General features: G+C 44.2%; 1 protein-coding gene across 3 annotated transcripts in view; it reads right to left on the bottom strand.

Moving 5' to 3' along the window:
• Positions 1-14,250, bottom strand: part of LRRC8D (leucine rich repeat containing 8 VRAC subunit D) — a 51,230-nt gene extending 36,980 nt beyond the window's left edge. The window contains exons 1-2 of one of the 3 annotated variants that reach the window (XM_066555624.1): positions 14,144-14,250; positions 2,678-2,817 (exon numbers count right to left, since the gene is read on the bottom strand). The gene's annotated coding sequence lies outside the window, so the exon portion shown is untranslated. Of the gene's footprint in view, positions 1-2,677; positions 2,980-14,143 lie in introns of those variants that run through there. The other 2 variants (XM_066555626.1, XM_066555625.1) reach the window with 2 other exon arrangements.
• Positions 14,251-14,653: the final 403 nt, after the last annotated feature.

Below are 14,653 nucleotides of genomic sequence, written 5' to 3'. Positions count from 1 at the left end.
GCCAGCAATGTTTCAGAATATCACTATTTCCCCTGGCACTTCAGGATGCTGCAGTTGCAGAAATTCCTCTAAAACAATTCAAGACTTAAAGCTTATGCTGCCACAAAAAGGTTTCCAGACGGAAATGTTTTATAAATACACATACACTCCATCACAGTAACCAGACCAGAACACTTGCACAGCAAAGCCCCTAGCCACACTTTAACATTTTGTTCATTGAACTGTATCAGCCAATATTTTTTTTTCTTGCTTCCCAACTATGCCAGTAAAAATCTTACCGCAAAAGTCCTTCTAGTGATTGCAAAATTTTTCTGCCTGCATAAACAGTTCCTTTCACAGAACATGGTATAAGCAGTACTAGCAAAAAAAAATTCCTCCCATACCAGTAGAGGAACCTGAGAAGGAAGCAGTGAGACCAGGTAACCAAAGTGAGCAAGCAGGAAGGGTGAAAGCCAAGAAGAGCATTGCATCAGTCTAGCTTATGTGTACAGAAAAAGGCAGGAAGCAGTAACTGCCCTCACACCTCATTTGTGCCAGCAGAAACTAAACTGCAAAGTCACAACACTACTACAAGAAGTAACAGCACAAAAACACTGCACGCAGGTCAGACTGACCAACTTGACTGTGCCAGACCTGGCATTTTGTTTTCTATTTGGATTGTTTTGTCATGTTTCATGTAATGTATAATCTTGAGAAAGAAACATCGCCTAGAAACCCAAGCATAAGCCATTCCATTTATGTCAAGTGGATACTAATCCTATTTTCCTGAAGAGTTCAAGTGTCAGTTGTGTTAACTGTTTCACTGCTGATAAGATACTTAGCACAGTTTCTTTACTAAAACCTATCTCAGAACTCCAAGCCTCTTATGAGCAAATCCATCCACATATTCCTCATCCAGGAGTAAACAACATCTCCACTTTTCCTAATGAGCATCCTTATAATACAGACCCATCCTGACTATGTGAAAAATACTCAATACTAAGAATAGAGAAGTGTGGGTTAGAAAACAACAAAAAAAAATTTAAGACCAAGTCACTAGTCTTTTAAAAGCATGCCTGTCTGTGTTTCCACTCAAACACAAATCTTCTCTGTATTCCCTCTGCTTTTTTTTTCCAAACCCCAGATCTGCTGCAGGTTATCCAGCTTGCCACATCACATCAACACAGAAACCAGTAAGGCCTGGCTGCAGAATTTAGGTCAGCTCGTCTGTGGAGTACATAAGGTCTTCCACACAGCCATGAATTTCCTAGTAATGCTTCAATAATCCCTCTTCATCCTGCTATGCAGCTATTTCACTAGGAACTGCTAGCTTTCCTCTAACTCCCCAACAAAGACTCTCCACAGGAGGGATGTTTGCAAGCAAATGAGCCACTATCTCTTCCTTGGGAAGCAGGAAGCTGGTTGTTCAATCAAATAAATGCTGATTCTTATTTCCCAAGACAAAAAAAAAACAAAAAAAAAAAAAAAAACCCAAAAAAAACCAAAAAAAAAACCCACCAAAAAAAAGAGTGTAGTATTCACAATGGATGCTAGAAAAAGAGTCTATCTTTTCACCACAGCTCTCTATCTTTCACCATCAGCTCTCTATCTTTTAACCACACCAGGAAAGATATAAACAGAGCTGAAAACTACCTCTAGAACATTAGGAATAATTGTCTTAACAGATTTTAAACTACTCTCACTGCTTCTATCTGTGTCAATAAATAAAAAAATAAAAACGTGACTAATAAATTCAGACAGTCTAAGCTACAGAGGCTGGTATTTCTGCAGAGAAAGCATCACTTGAGGTGAAAAAATATTGTGCCTCTTCATAGAATGCTCCCTCTAACAGTGAATTGCATGCCACTGCCATCCCAAGCATTGTACAAGCCCACATAAGTACTAGCCCTGTTCATAAAGGATCTCTAATGGTACACAAAAATATGCAAAGTCTTTTCAAAACATGGTCCTCAGAGCAGGAGTTCCACATAAACTGGAAGGTACAGTTATGTAAGACAAAAACCCCAAATCGAATACAATAAATCAAAATCTTGAACTTCTCTGTCTTCACACTAGATGAACCTAACTAAATCTTCTCAAGTATGACATTCTGAAAGATGTGAAAGCAAGAATAAATACCAGTTTCCAGGAATGGTTACGGACAGCTCAGCAAATTAAAACATAACAAGAAAAAAGAGTTTGTTGTGTCTTAAAAGCCATCAGTCTGCTACCTCTGTGCTCTACAGTTCCCACATAACATACCACTCATCTAAAGCTAGCACTGAAGTCTCCCTACTAGAACAAAGAATAAAGCTGAGGGAAAAACCTTCCCTCAAGACATCAAACTGCTCTTCAACATTCAAACATTTGTTAAGAGTACTCCTAGCTCATTCTTCACAACTTACATGAAGCCTGAAAATGGTATTTGCAAACACGTACTGAGCAGTACTGCACGTTAGATGTGCAAATCAAATACCCCCGAAAATGCGTTGCATTTATGTTCACCTCAGCTCTGTTACAGAACTCAGACACGTAACACCCACCCCTGCCAGGCCCACGGAGGTGGCTGCCCTTACTGGGCCTCCATTGAACCACACCATGTTAACAAGACCTTCCAAAGAATGTAACTTTTTATAACTAATGATCATCCATAACTTAACTCTGCACCAAAGAACCCTTCCCATTCCTGGCTCAGTACCTGATCAGGCTGTGCTCCTCCGCCCTCCTCCTCTGGCTTCAGCAGGGCTGAGTGCTGGCTCCTGAAGGCTCCAGCAGCAGGAATACCAAGCCACACTCTGATGATCACTTTCTCATTTTGACAAGCGCCACAGACTCCTCCTATATAAAAACAAACTCCTGTGAATCAGGCTGGCCAAATAAAGTGGTCATGGTAGTGAGGGTCAGAGGAATGCCACTCTGCAACACAGAAGACAAAGGTTACTCATCCTTTTGCTGACTGTGCTTCATCTCTAGGGAAGACTGTTTTGTTTTAATAACTTAGGAACTACTCTAAATGAGTGGTCCTATTCTTGAAGAGCATAGATCCCAAATGAGCACTTTGTCATTTCCCACATATTTTCTTAAACATATTGGCTCATCCTAACTTAACCAAGAGCACTGTTATTTCTACATCATCACCTCCCTACAGCACCACAAAAGCCAGACCAGATCCCAATGATGTGGTAGCTGCACAGTGCACATGTTTTACACAAACACTTTGGTGACACTTCAACTACTGCATTACAGCCCTATGCCAGGCAAGCAGACCACTTTGAGTCAAATGAGCTGCTTGCAAAAATCTCAGGAAAACACCTCTATCCTCTGGGATTAATAAAATAGAGAAAAAGTGGGATTGTCCCCCTCCTTCTTCAGCCCAAAACTTCCACCAGCTAAGACCCAGCATAGCTGCCTTCACTTCCAGAGACCCAGAGGTTCCAGGGCTGTGCAGAGCACATAGATGGAAAGACTCAGCAAAAAGAACATACTCCAGCAGGTAATTCATGAATATTTATTTTACTTTGCTGCTTATTAAGTATGCCTTGTTATAAATCAAGTATTTTACAGTAATTGCCTCCAATCAACAAACACAGGGAAAGCTGCTATATAAACCAGTGTTGCTGCATATGCAAAAGGAGTCCCTTAGCAACAGGCAGGATTCTACAGGATTCTCAGTGCACAGCCAGCTGCCCGCCACTGCTTGCTGCCCTGCTGTGTGCCCAGGGCATTCCTAGCACTGCCAACCACAGCACCCTGTGCCAGGATGCCAATACCAGTGCAGCAGGTGCTCACTGCAAGGGTGGCAAGCCCCAGGTACAGGGGCAGCCCTCCAGAGCAGAGGATGCTCCACAAGCAGGGACAAGCAGCTGCATCCCCTGCTTCAGCCCCCAGCCCACTGCCCCCAGCCCAGCAGTGCCTGCAGCAGAGCTGTTCTGCTGTAAGGGTCTGCACCCAGCAACGAGAACAGTGCACTCACCCACTTGAGCTGCTCCCAAACCACTGCAGAAAAAAATGCAAACACATCCTCCCCCCAAATCTCCCTTTAATTTTCTTCTGAGGCTTTTTCAGGGGTGGCACCCACTGGCACTCAGAAGCACACAGGAACAAGACCTGTGTCAGGCTTTCCACTGAGATAATTTTAAAGGTCAGCAGGAACCTGCTGTTCCAGGTTTCTTCTTAGCAGTAGAGACCCAGGATAAGGAGATGGGGAAAACACTGTCAAATCCTCAAATAAAATACGCCTCATAGACTTTTCTTCTTGAAAGAGCTTCGAGTAGTCAACTGGTCTCAGGAGAAGCAAATCTTTTTATGCAGAACTGGAGTTTTCAGAGACTCCAGGTTTTTAAATAAATGGAGGAAAAAAACCTGTGACTAGATACATTCCAAGGGTCTAGAGCAAGCAGGCTTCAGAAAAGACCTTTGGATCATACTTGAGGTCTAACAGAAAATGCTCACAGCCACGGGGCCGTTCACCTTGGCTGTTTCTGTAACCCTTGTTTTTCAGGAGGTCAGGGAGCCATGTAAGAAGGGCCTGAACAGAGCTCACCATGCCCTCCAATCCCTCCTCAGCAGCACTCCCAAAGGCAACCAACCACTTCTGAAAACAGCAGGCAAAGGCAGCTCCCACCTTCAAAGCAGGACTGTGTTTTTTGAGAGTGTATCAGCATTTAAGGGGCCAGGAGAGGATGAACAGCACCACCACCACACTTGGCAAGGCATGGGAAGAACAGGACAGCTTGTCTTCAAGAGCTGAATCACAATCTGAAATACTGCTGAGGTCCATCACCACCACCCTCCCCTTCACAGAACAGGCTGAGCACATGGACTGGATCATACCTGAGGACATGTAAAGGATGACAAATGACAAAACACTTACAAATTTTTGGTTTAAAACAAACAAAAGGAAACAAAAAACCCCCAAAAACCAATCTAAAAGGAGAAAGAGCAGAACTTATGTAAATCATAGCAGTGCTTAAGTAGATGTTTGGGCAATGCCAAGACCAGCAGATTCTTCCCTGCAGTTCTTACCAACAAAAGTCCTCATGGATTTTGTTCCAAATCCCATTTGTCAAATTCTCACTTTATGCTACTTCCTTCACCTCCCTCTCCCACTTTTGAAGTGACAACCTCAATTTATTAAAACAAAGCAACATCTTTCTTACAGAAACATCTGCTTTGATACAAGAACACACACCCACTGGTATGGTCAGTATGTGGGACTGTGGCTACAAAGGAGATTAAATAAGGAGCACAGGCACCACTTCTCTTTTCACCTCGTCCCCTCTGGCACTCATTCACTTCAATACTTTTCTTTCAGGGCCCTACAGCATAGGGAAAGACACCACATTTACATTGGTGTTGGCATCAGCCAGTGCCAATTTCATCTGAATCACAGCCAAGCACTTGGCACTTCAGGCATAACACATGCAACCTCCAAATGCCACGTCCTATATACAGTGGCTGCCTCCATTTGTACAGTCACTTGATCAAACATCTTTTCCATTAAGGAAAACAATACTTCTGATGCTTTTAACAGGGAAATAATCATTGTTAACAGGCTGAAAAAAAACCCTGAACAATTCACTTAGAACAAATCATTATGAATTCTGTAAAGAAATGAAAAGGAGGGAAGTCACAGTATTTTGGGGAAGAAGTAGATATTTTGGAATAAAAAAACCAAAACCCCAGCTAATTAAATAAGTAAGCAGTTCCAGTCATTAGAGGTTTAATTTCAGCACAGCTGAATAATTCTCAGTTCTACATATATCTCAAAGTACCCAGACAACAGCAGACATTTGACAATCTCTTCAGTTAAAATGCCATCTTCCTCCCTTGCTGCTGCCTAAGAAAAACAGCAAACCAGCACATAGGAAAAGTGCCATCAAGAGAGAAGAAAAATCCCCAGCAGAGATACCTCCTGTAGAAATACTGCCAAAAGTAGCGTGTAACCTAACCAGATAAATACCAGATTTTGTTGCTATCTCTGAGTAAGTTTTGCAATTAGCTGAAGCTCATTAGTGGCCACCCTGCTACTTAACATTCCTGCTCTCTCCATGGTATGTGCCTGGGAAAGGCATCTAGCCCACAGCAGAGGGTGGGCTGGAAGGCAGGACTTCCCCTTTCAACAGCAGTGCAAGCTCAAATTTGCTCCAGCTGGTCTTGAAACCACACTCCCCTTGGAAAGCACCTTAGGCACTGCTCCTGCTACATGGGAGCCTACAGGATCCCACTGCCACTCCCTGCAGAGCTCATTGTCCATTCTAGGCCCTGCTTTTCACATGACACCCAACACCCAGCTTAATTTGGGAGCTCCTTGTAATTCCTCCCTTCTCTTGGTGGCCACCCCCTCTTCCCCCATCCATGAGCCAGAGGCTGTGTGCAAACTCCTCCCCACTTCCTCTCTTCTGCTGCAGACAGCAGGAATAGAGCAAAGACATCAACAAATCAAACCTTGCTGGTGAAGCAGGCAAACCCCCTCACTGCTGCAGCTCACTCACTGTTTGACACAGGCAGCAGAGAGGGGGCTGCTGCTGCTGCAAGCTCTGGTATCACACTCTTCAGCAGAGAGCAAACCAGAGCTAAGATTTTACAAGTTCAAACAGCAAAGGGGTAAATAATCAGACACTGAAGAAGTCTTATCATGAAATCAGCAGCTCTGAGAGTGTGGAGGGCCACCATCCTCTCTTCCTGCACAGAAGGAATAGCAGAGCAGGGGCACTCTGCTCCTCACACTGACCAGCTGCACACTGCCTGTTTCCAGGCTGCCCCGGGCCACTGTGCACATGGACACACTGCAGTCTTGAAATACAAATGAGGCACGTGCAAACCATTAGGCAAAACCAGGCTTGTACTAATTCAACGTGTGAGCTTCAGGCACCCATTACATTTCATGCAATGAATTTTTTTCCAATACTTTGCTTCAAGCTAGCTCCAAACAGGGAAAACTTGGCCATTCCACTGTGAGCACAAAAGCCTTGTTTCTGGAATGAGGCACCCTCAAACAAACAGAATTCATACACTTTCCACTTGCAGAACAGCATATATAACCTCACGCTTTATAATTCTGTGTTACATTTACTCACACTTCTCTCCACAGTTTTGTTTTCTCATTTTCTTTGCCTCAATATTACTATTTTCTTTTGTATTTTTGCATGTTTCTCATGTTTTTATTTTCAGGCTTTACTATCTTTTTTCTCCTGTAACTCAGGCCTCAGTGGTTTCTTTCTTTAAAATCTGTTTGGGTTAAACTGATCAATGCTAATAAAAACACTCTTAAATTCACCTTTCAATCTAAGTACATACTAAATTAACTTTCACTAAAAACAAACATAGCATAAATACAAGTTTTAAACACCAGAAAAATATTCTTGTCCAAACCTGTGCATCTTTCACTTTTCTGAATGATCATTAGCACAATTTTGTTTCTCTCAGTCCACTCCTTTTTTTTTCCTACCTACTTTTCATTGGGACACCAACACTGGTTAAACTCACAATTTCTGCAGCACCAACAAGCCTTTATGTCTCTGCATTCCTCCACTTCCTTGTTTCCAGAGCCAATACATTTGTTGTCAGAAGGATAGAAAAGGAGAGTAGCAAAACCATCAAACCAGTTTTTCCTTCCTCTCTACTATCAAGGCCAACAAGGCAAAACTGTGAAGAAATTTAGTATGGCTTATAAACCATCAAATATCACTTAAAAAAACTCGCGTGAAAAATTTCATTTCCCTTTTGTCAGTTCCTCTGCTAAACTAGGTAAGTTAGGCTTTGTTTCTTCATTTAATTAGTCAGAAAGTAAGTACATAAAAGTTTCTGTATGGCAGCCACTGAGAGGAGCCCTGTACATGGACTTCTCAGTTTGTATTTTGAAGCACAGTCAGATTAACTGTGCACTCTGGTGCTCCGTGCATCCTTGATGAAGGCAATTGCTAATGCATGTGGAAAGCCTGTGTAACCACAGTGGTGCCTGGAAACAAAGCAAGCCAGGGCACTACCTCTAACACTGCTCCCTCAAGTTTAAATGCAGAGACTATCAGGCCAAAGCAATTCCTATCCTCCCTTTCCATGATCTGTACACAAACCACCATTTACAAATATGCAATATGGACCTTTTTTTTCCCCCTTATTCATTGATATTTGCATTGATTTAGTGGACAAATTTATACAGAACAATCCAAACTACATCAGCTTAACAACATGTTCCTCTGCAGGACTGCAAAGGCAACAAAATGTCTATTACATAACACTTCTGTATAAAATATTAATTCTCACAGAGGAAGCTCTTGAACCGAAAGGTTATTTTCAATGATTAACAAATCAGTGTTGTATAAGCTTGGTTATTTAATCAGTGTATTTGAGACAGACAACAAACCATACCTTTTACTGACAGAACACGAAAAAAATCAACTTTTTATGTGCACACATCAAAATATATCCATCCCTAGCACACACAGATTCAGCAAGCCTGCACTGGGGTAATTGCAGGCATCCGCATTTTTTATACAAGTTCTCACAGCAGCTGAAAGCACGTAAGCTTCCTTTCCTTCCTATCCTGCAACAGATGAAAAACAGGTAAATATTCAGACATCATATTCATATACACATCCTGTGCACTGGTTCTGGCCTTAAAGCTATAATCTCAGGTTGGGAAATCACTGCAGCAAGAGTAAAGTGCTTCAAAATTTTTTCCATACAACAAAATCCCAGCTTTTAACAGGCATGTTGGTATCTGTGCAATTGGCCAGACTTGAAAACATTATAGGTGTGGCAGCCCTGGCTTCTGTAGGACCCAAGGGCAATCAGGAATACCTTTTATAAAGAAACTATCTCAATGCTGACTTGCAAAGAACGAAGTTCAAGAGAGGAAAAAAAGACAAACCTGTATCTTGGCTGTGACTTCGTAGCCATTAGGTTATATGAGGACAGGCAGGAGCCTGTGTCACTGCTTCATCAGGACAATAAAGAACCTTCATGTAAGGGGTTTTTCCTTTCTCTGTGTATCTTTACACAATGAATGCAGGGAGAGGGCTCATCCTGAGCATCACTGTATCCAGCAGATGGTCTCATCATATTTACCAGCTCCATGTGAGTGTCACAGGTAAGACATCTAAAAGAGCAACAGACACTTTAGTCTGCCTTATCCGTGGTCTAACCATGCAGGGGAAATCATCAGGAGATATGACTCAGAAAAATCCTGATCAAATGAATAGAGAGCTGTGAGTTTGAGAACTGTGCATTTTTTTTCCAAAATTTATAAGCACAGCAAACAGTTTGAAGAGATATCTGATAGGAAAAGGTAACAACAGCCTTTAATTATGTGTAGTGGCCATTCCTCAGGTCTGAGAAATCTTCCACTGCAACTTTCTGGTCTTCAAAGCAGACCATCATAAGATAGAACACCTGAGATGCCTAACTTTTGACAAGAAGACCATATACAGAGGTTTTTTTTTTTTTAAACACTAACAGAGTAAGGCAAATCACAAGAATCAGACTATTTCTTCTTTTACTGATCACACAATACAAAAAGCAAGACTATGATGAATAAACACAAATGCTATCCTCACTCACTGCTGGATGCCACACGCCTTCAGCCTTGTTATTTCTTTCTACTTCTTAATCAGAGTTACCTTTAACAAAAAAGGGCCTCCAAAAAGAAAAAATATCTGAGCAACAACCATCCTTCCTCCTCCCTAAGGGTGGCTGTATTTTATTCCATGATTGTTTCTAAAGTCTTGAATGTTGCAATTACTTCAGTCTCAGAACAAATCACTTCTGAGGAAAGAGCTCAAGTGGAAAGAAGGAAAATTAGTTCTGAGGCTACATGAACAATATGGTTTTGTACCCTGATTTACACTTGAAGAGGGAGAAGAAGAAAACTAAGGTATTTCTTTTAAAACAGTTATAACAAACGAGTCCTTGGTACAGCCATACTCACTTCCCATACTACAGCCTGCCTCCAAGTGTTGGGCAAAAGTGGGGTTTTGCTGGCTTGATTTCTAGAAAACAAGCTTTCTCCTTCCAAGGATATCTCCTTCAATATTCTGGCAGCTGCTACAATAACGTCTTTTAACTTCTCTTCCTATCCATTTCCTGAAGGGGCACAAGAACCTGTTCTCGCTACCGCTGAAGAGAATAGAGAAATAAATGAAAAGAGTTTCAATTTTTTTAATTAAATAAATTTGTGGTAAGAGAAAGATTGAAGCAGTGTCAGTTAAAATTAATGATGTGGAAATTAGTATTACTGATGGCATTAGGTGCCAACTTGACTTGTGACGCACTTTTCTTTTTCACATGCCAAAACCAAGATGATTCTCAAGAAGTTAAACACTAGAAATCCTGGCTTTGTTCTTTCCTAAATTTGTTTGTAATCTCTGAGGGGAGAAACTGTTTGGCAAGCAATTGGTACCTATTCTTTGTTATATGGTTAAAAGAAAATTGTACTCAATTTGCTCAAACCAAAAGATCTTGAGCCAAACCCATCCCCAACGCAAGCAAGTCAAAAAATGTAGCTCAAAGTGTTCTCAAGGTTAGGAGCACAGGACAGCCTTGAAACACTAATTACAACTGCTTTCACAAAACATAATGCTGGTAACTGCTAGAGAACTGCATTTCACAAACACCTTTCTTCATATCTCAGTCTTTTGTGAACCCACAGCAGCTCATCATCACAGCCAAGAATAAAAGCAGGTAGATCCAAGATCAAGCAGCACTAGCGTGACCCCAGAGAGCCTCATGCATGCATGTGGACTCATGAAACTATACATAGGTGGAAAATTAGTCATGGACACAAGTCTTTGCATGGTGAAGTCCACAGACTTTTCATTGCTTGTTAAAAAAACATGCTTAAAATGTCAGTTATGCAAAAGCACAGGCAACTCTTTACCTAAATGTAAAGTTTCTGGGGAAAAATATTTCCATTTTTCTTAACACAGCAATAGCTTCTTCTTTTCAGGTTGGTTAGGATATAATCTCCCCAGCACAAAGAGACAACAAACAAATAGAACAGAAAGAAAGGAAAAAAAAACACAAAAGGAGAACTGTGCAGCCCTATTTCAATGCTAGCAAGAAATTGAAGAATTTAAGTAGCAGAAACTGAAATAACAGGTTTTGTTCTTTCCACTTAATGTTACTGTGCTATTATATGTAACATCTAAGTATAAAAATTGTTAATTGTGTTTTATATTTAGGAATCTACAGCAACTTCGTGAATTGGAAGATAAAAAACTGCTTTTTTGAAAGGAAATGAAAACCTTCAGAGTTCATTATTATTTTGTGAAATACTTACACTGGAACTCCCTTCTTTTTTTCTTTTTTTTTTAATCCAGTTGAGAAACTTGTTTACTGAGTTCCCTTATGTTCCCCCACTTGTGACTCAGGGTACTTCTCAGCAAAGCAGCCTTCAGCAGCCCCACAGAGATGAAGTGCTTTAAGCCTCAGGACACTAACTCAGCTATCACAGTGCCCCTGTACCTGTAGCCAAGCTCCCCTCTGGCTCTGAGGGGTGCAGGAGAAGGCAAAGGGAGAGGCTGGGCTGAGGTGCTGAGTCAGCACTCTGCCAACCCTCGAGAACGCAGCACAAGCAGGACCTGACACAGCCACTGGTGCCATCAGAGAACACAGAGAAGGTAAGAAACTCAGCTTGCCTACAGGGCCTGATTCAAAACCCACTTACTGCCACTGGCTTTAACACACTCTGAATGGGACCTCAATACACAGAAGAAATGGGAAGACCTAGAGAATTTAAAAGAACCAATTTCAACGCAGGAAACTTCCCTTATAAAATTGCACCAAGCCACAACACGCATAGCTGCAAGTGCTTTTGACCACAGGGATGGACGTACCCTTTCCTCCACTAGCCTTTATTCTCTTATCCTTTTGTCACTGGCAGGACTTATTGCAAGTCCAGCACAAACAGCATTAGCTTTTTTCCTCCCTATCCAGGCATGTAGTCAAGAAAAGAGTCCATAAACAGGAGGCAGAGCTGTGATATCTCTGTACCGCCATTTATGTATTGCCACACAAAAGACGAAGGCAACAGGCACAAAGGGCTAAGAAAGAACTGGAATACAAGAGCTACATTTCAGGTGTACAGCTATGTATTAGTACAATGTTCACTAGTTAATCTTTCCAGGGCAAGCACCCAAGTGCTTTCACTCTCTCTGCATTGTTATTATAGAGGTTGGCTCCTATTAATAATTACCTTCCTCTGACAGCAGCACAAAGTCTTTCTTCATTGCTGGTACTGCTGGTTAGAATTCATTTTCCAGATCTCAACACACTGGACAGATTACCATCCCCTCAAGGATGTCAAGACTGGTAGATATATCTGCTGTGCATACCTGGATCTTACAAAACAAATGACAGCTTAATGCTGCTTCCTTCCCTGCATAACCTCACACAGCTGTTGTAAAGTTTTAATATTTTGTGTTGAAGTCATCACAATTACAAAGAACAGAATCTATTTAATATCCCCTGCTATTATGTGCAAGAAAATGGAGCAAACAGACAAGCGTTTCTGACACTAAGCAAGGTACAGGCAAAGCACCAAGTGAGTTTACTATAAAGGCAATGCCTGCCTAGAGACACAGGATAAAATTGTGCAAAAAAAATATAGCCACAGAAGCATATTCCTAGGTCAGGACCTCATAAATCAGTTTCAACTAACAATAAAAGGTTTATAGGGCATTTGTAAGGCACAAAGAATGAATAGGATCCTGGCCCCAAGTAAGGCTTGGTGAATTAATTTAAAGATGGCAATCAAGAGCAAATAACACAACACTAACCTTACCCTAAGTTTGAAGAAAGATGATTTCCTTTGTCTCCAGGAAGAGGTGAGGGAAAAAAACAAAACAAAACACCACCACAAAAAACAAGAAATAAGACAGAAATAAAAGAAAAAAAACAACACAGAGAAAGGGACTTAGCTACCCCATCTGGCATGAGAGTGCTTTTTTGATAGCTCAGAGCTGTGGGTTTAAAATCTCAGCCCTGTTCATGCAAATTTCTCCCATCCTAAAAGCCCTCTCTCCCAAACAAGCAGGCATTGTCACTCCCCACCTTCAGTTTTACAGGCAGAAAACACTATCCTTTCCTATCACGGTGACAGACATAATGCTGAAAAAAACACCAGATACTTCCCTGTAGTTTTAGAGGATTGTTTTAAAGCTGTAACTGGCAAAGCTTACGAGCAGCAGGTACCCCGAAGTGCTCTCTGCATCAGCAGCTAAGTCAAGTAAAACATCACTTTCAGCACCACCATTACAGGAAGTACTGCTAAGACTTATCCACCAAACAACACCACCACCACTACCGTCCTCCATTTTCAAGTCTGAGTAACCTATCTCATGGCTCTTACACACTGGGAACATGCAGAGGAGAAAGTGCAACGGGCTGCAAGCGTGCTGGAAACGCAGAGCCTGAATCCCCCCAGTGACCGCAGACCAGCTCCTCTAAAGGATGCTGGGCAAGTCACAAGCCTTCTGCGCCTGAATTCGTATTTGTTTGAGAGCAGGAGCAGCACTTGTGACGGGGAGGGAAATGCAGGTTTGCAATACAGGAGCTGCTGTGCCAAGCTCAGGGATCCTAAAGGAGCAGGAGTCGGTATTGCCACGTACTGGGGAGCAGGGGGAAGGGAGGAGACGCGCCTCGAAAAAACAGAGATGGTTATCTGACAAGGGCTGGTTCTGCCCTGAAGATGTGCTTTACTGACTGGCTTGGGCCCCTTTAATCTGCGTGCGCTGCAACACGACGCACAGCTGACCCCATACAAAACCCGCATAGCTGGCGTCCCCCAGAGGGGCCGGATCCAACCCCACTGGCCTCGAAAGGGGTTCGCAGTTCCAGCCGCATTCCCCAGCACCACGCCGCACTCCCAGTCCCGCTCTCGCCGCCGGCCCCCCGCTCATGCGGGCACGTCCTGCGTGGATGCGCATCCCGCGGGAGAGCAGCGCGACGAGCGCAGCCGCCCCCGGGGTCCCGCCGAGGCACACCGGGCTGGCAGCAGCACCGGCGAACCGGCCCAGGCCGGTCTGCGCGCAGAAAAACATAAAGAGGAGCGCGAGGGAAGGCGCGGGGAGGGAGCGGCGGGGGTGCCGGTGAGGATGCCGCCCCCTCCCCGCGGCCCTTCCGCCGCCTGCCTGACCGCCTCCCGCCGGCCCCGCGCACGCCTCACCTCAGGGACGGCTCTGCGGGCTGCGGACCCCGAGAGCCGCCCGGCCGAGCCGAGCCGAGCCGAACCGTGCGTGCGGCGGGGGCGCAGAGCTTCTCGGCGGCGGTCAGTCCCACGGAGCTGCCATGCGGGCGGGCAGAGGCGGGGCGGGCTCGGCTCCTAGCAGCGCCCTGCAGCGCGCACCCGCATGGCTCGGCGTGCGGACAGCACCGGCTGCCGGCGGCGGCGGGGCCGGCGGGGCGGCGGCCAATGGCTCCTGCGGCGCCGCGCATGTGAGGGCCGGGCCGGGCCGGCCCCGCCCGCTCGCCCCCCGCGCAGCCGCCGCGCTCAGGTGCCGGGGGCCGGGGCCGGGGGCCGGGGCCGGGGGCGGGACCGCCGGGGCTGAGCGGGGGCGCTGGAAGTGTCCGCGGGGCGCGGCGGGAGCGAAGCGCCGGGCGGCAAAGCCCGAGGGGTGTTCGCGGTGCGCAGGTAAATGGAACGTAGTGCGTGAGCCAAATAAAGCAGCGACAAGTT

This window comes from Molothrus aeneus, chromosome 9, assembly GCF_037042795.1.
Source record: "Molothrus aeneus isolate 106 chromosome 9, BPBGC_Maene_1.0, whole genome shotgun sequence".
NCBI lineage: Eukaryota > Metazoa > Chordata > Aves > Passeriformes > Icteridae > Molothrus > Molothrus aeneus.
Note: the sequence above shows the minus strand (reverse complement) of the source record. Positions and strands in the feature narration are given on the sequence as shown.